Source organism: Polyergus mexicanus, unplaced genomic scaffold (assembly GCF_030449975.1).
Source record: "Polyergus mexicanus isolate NDT 795.1 unplaced genomic scaffold, iyPolMexi1.0 SCAF_45, whole genome shotgun sequence".
NCBI classification, from domain to species: domain Eukaryota; kingdom Metazoa; phylum Arthropoda; class Insecta; order Hymenoptera; family Formicidae; genus Polyergus; species Polyergus mexicanus.
In genome coordinates, this window is record NW_027223365.1 from 38,451 (window position 1) to 42,500 (window position 4,050).

Sequence of the window (4,050 nt, forward strand, 5' to 3'; positions counted from 1 at the left end):
CGTGCCGGTCCCATATATTCGTTTTCGAGAATTTCGTGGACTCGGACACGCGGTCGACTCGCGATTCACCCGCGTTAAGGAGAGTTCTCTCGCTCTTTTCTCTCTGCGTACCGCCGGGCGACGACACGCCGCGGTTCTCTCCTACCGTTTGCGTGGAAGGTGGCGCGCACCAAGACTCGCATAAGAGGCGCGAGCGCGCGCTGGCGCATCGGGAGACCGCGAGAGGGATAACGCAACGTGTGTGCGCGTGTCTTCTACTCCTTCTCTCCTTCGACAGTTTCCGGGCGCGCGCGCGCAGGCTCCCTATCTTTACTTACTGCGTGTGTGCGTACGCTGCTCTCACTCTTCCTTTTCCTTGGTGTTATTTCAGACGACGCCAAGGGGCCGCTTTTCGGGATGGCTAGTCTCGGGCGAACGTCCAACGATCGCTCGTACACTGTTTGCGCGAACGGGCACGGTGGCCCGGCGCACAAGGCGCAAGCAGTTTCGAGGTACTAAAACGACCCTCAGCCAGGCGTGGTCCGGGAATTGTATCCGTGGACCGCATTGTGCGTTCGAAATGTCGATGTTCATGTGTCCTGCAGTTCACAAGTTGACGCGCAATTAGCTGCGTTCTTCATCGACCCACGAGCCAAATGATCCACCGTTCAGGGTAATCGTTTTACAATTCTTGCGTTCAACGAACGCTTCGTTCATCCATCTTAGTCTCCTCTCCGAAGAGAGAGAAATAAAATCGTTGGCCCTTCGATCAGCTTGGCTGCGCGCGTCCGAGCACGTGCGCGGACCGCCGCCACCGCTGGGGAAGCTACGGCACAAAAGTTGTTTCGCGATCGGAGCGTCTCTTCCCCGTATATATAATATAATATAATATTTGGAAGGGCCGGGGCGGAATGTTCTTTGAAGAAACCGTCGGACAAGATCGGGCGATCCGTCCTCTCGCTCGTTCGTCCGATAGCCGCGCGCTCGCGTACAAACACGCTGACCGCTGCCCCGGTGCGGGGAGGGGCGCGTTCACGAGCGTTGCGGACGCACGGACGGACGTAGGTTACCACCGGTATGCGCTAACGCCGGATCGTAACTCTGCGCTTGGCAAGAGCGCGATCGGGAAAGCGTCTCTGCTCCGAATTGCATTCATGTAATTTCTCAATTTGCGCAACGAGCCTCAACGGGTCGCGCGCGACGCAACGCGACGCCGGTTGCGGCTACGAAGCTTAAGGAGAGAGTCTCGGATAATCCTCTCCTCCTCCATCCCGCTCGCACAACACCGACCGCGCCGAAAAAGGCCGACGGCGCTCTGCTGCTGGCTTCCCTTCTCTCTTGGATCGCCGCAGAGGTGCGCGCCGTTCGGCGCGCGTCGTCGTATTAGTACATGCGGGATATAATCCGTCAATTCCATTTTACTTTCATATCTGTTTTCTTTGTCCATTCAGTCGCCGACTGCTGCGAGCGCGCGTCCAAAAGACTCGAGACGCAGAGCAGGACTTCCGGAACGTTAATGATCCTTCCGCAGGTTCACTTCCGGAAATCTTGTTACGACTTTTACTTCCTCTAAATGATCAAGTATGGTCATCCGGCAACATCGGCAATGCTGAGACATTGCCGCGCACCAGTTCAAAGACCTCACTAAATCATTCAATCGGTAGTAGCGACGGGCGGTCTGTACAAAGGGCAGGGACGTAATTAACGCGAGCTTATGACTCGCGCTTACTGGGAAATACTCGTTCATGGGGAACAATTGCAAGCCCCAATCCCTAGCACGAAGGAGGTTCAGCGGGTTACCCGGGCCATTCGGCCAGGGAACACACACTGATTCCTTCAGTGTAGCGCGCGTGCGGCCCAGAACATCTAAGGGCATGACAGACATGTTATTGCTCAATCTCGTGCGGCTAGAAGCCGCCTGTTCCTCTAAGAAGATTTGTTTGTACGTTGGTAGTAAAAACCCGCCAGCCGAAGCCGGGGGCCTTCGCGATACCATAAGGTACGCCTATTTAGCAGGCTAGAGTCTCGTTCATTATCGGAATTAAAGAGACAAATCGCTCCACCAACTAAGAACGGCCATGCACCATCACCCACCGAATCAAGAAAGAGCTATCAATCTGCCAATCCTTCCGGTGTCTGGGCCTGGTGAGGTTTCCCGAGATGAGTCAAATTAAGCCGCAGGCTCCACTCTTGGTGATGCCCTTCCGTCAATTCCTTTAAGTGTCAGCTTTGCAATCATACTTCCCCCGGAACCTAAAAGCTTTGGTTTCCCGGAAGCTGCTCGCCGAGTCATCGGAGGAATTTCGGTGGATCGCTAGCTGGCATCGTTTATGGTTAGAACTAGGGCGATATCTGATCGCCTTCGAACCTCTAACTTTTGTTCTTGATTAATGAAAACATTTTTGGCAAATGCTTTCGCTTCTGTCCGTCTTGCGACGATCCAAGAATTTCACCTCTAACGTCGCAATACGAAAGCCCCCATCTGTCCTTATTAATCATTACTTCGGGGTTCCAAAAACCAACGAAATAAAACCGAGGTCCTATTCCATTATTCCCTGCATGCAGTATTCAGGCGAAGGTAGCTTGCTTTAAGCACTCTAATTTGTTCAAAGTAAACGTACCGGCCCGGCTCGACACTCAGTAAAGAGCACCGCGACGGGATATTAGTTGGGCCGCCCTTCGCGAGGCTAAGCCCACCGGTAGGACGTCCCACATCACGTTAAACACCGCGAGCGGTGAACCGACGGTGTGCGACACAGATTCAACTATGAGCTTTTTAACCGCCACAACTTTAATATACGCTATTGGAGCTGGAATTACCGCGGCTGCTGGCATCAGACTTGCCCTCCAATCGATCCTCGTTCAAGGATTTAAAGTGTACTCATTCCGATTACGGGGCCTCGGATGAATCCCGTATCGTTATTTTTCGTCACTACCTCCTCGTGCCAGGAGTGGGTAATTTGCGCGCCTGCTGCCTTCCTTGGATGTGGTAGCCGTTTCTCAGGCTCCCTCTCCGGAATCGAACCCTGATTCCCCGTTACCTGTTACAACCATGGTAGGCGCAGAACCTACCATCGACAGTTGATAAGGCAGACATTTGAAAGATGCGTCGCCGGTGCTAGGACCGTGCGGTCAGCACAAAGTTATTCAAAGTCACCAAAATAAACGGTGGACGAACGGCGAACCGCCCACCACCGATTGGTTTTGATCTAATGAAAGCGTCCCTTCCATCACTGGTCGGGACTCTGTTTTGTATGTATTAGCTCTAGAATTACTACAGTTATTCAAGTAAATGTGGGTACAATCTAATGAACCATAACTGATTTAATGAGCCATTCGCGGTTTCATCTTAATTCGGCATGCACTGAGACATGCATGGCTTAATCTTTGAGACAAGCATATGACTACTGGCAGGATCAACCAGGGAGCTTCGTATTCGGTTACTCGCGTGGAGCGGTAACTCGCGAGCGAGCCCAAAGGCCCGTCGCTATTAAGCTCTTACTTTTCGCGCCGCCGGTCTTTATTAGCCGGTCGGCGACACTCTCTATCTACTACTACTTATTACGCAATACACTTTATGCGTGCGTCTCGTCTTTATGAGAGGAGCGAGGCGGTCCGTGTATATAATAAATCTCCTGCTCTCTTACTTCAAGATCATTCTCTATTTTATATTATGTATTATAAAAAGATCATACTCATTCTCATTCTCCCAATGTAAACGCGCGATCGCGAGGACCGCGCGATTTACCCTGACGCTAGATCGACGATGCTGATGCTTGGACGTCAAGGATAAATGTGCTTTCGTGCTTTTAGCACTCACTTATATTTCGCTACGGCGTACAAAGCGTGCGGGAAGAACGTTGTAATCGTCCTTCCACGCCACTCGTATCCGTGGAGTAAACGTTCGGTAAGCGCGACGATTCCGCTGCTGCGTGCAAGACGAGAGGGAATCGCGCAGCCAACACACTAGATGCGTGCGCGCCACATAAGAGCCATTCGGTCTTGCGACACCGACTCGTGGCAATGCTGTGCTCGTAATAAAAGTGTGTGCATAAAATAAGCGCCGAAGCG

General features: G+C 52.3%; 1 non-coding gene across 1 annotated transcript; it reads right to left on the reverse strand.

The window, feature by feature from the left end:
* Window positions 1-500: 500 nt before the first annotated feature.
* LOC138943831 (5.8S ribosomal RNA) lies at window positions 501-655 on the reverse strand. The gene has a single exon (XR_011448555.1). It is a non-coding gene; the product is annotated as a 5.8S ribosomal RNA (ribosomal RNA).
* Between the last annotated feature and the right edge of the window lie 3,395 nt (window positions 656-4,050).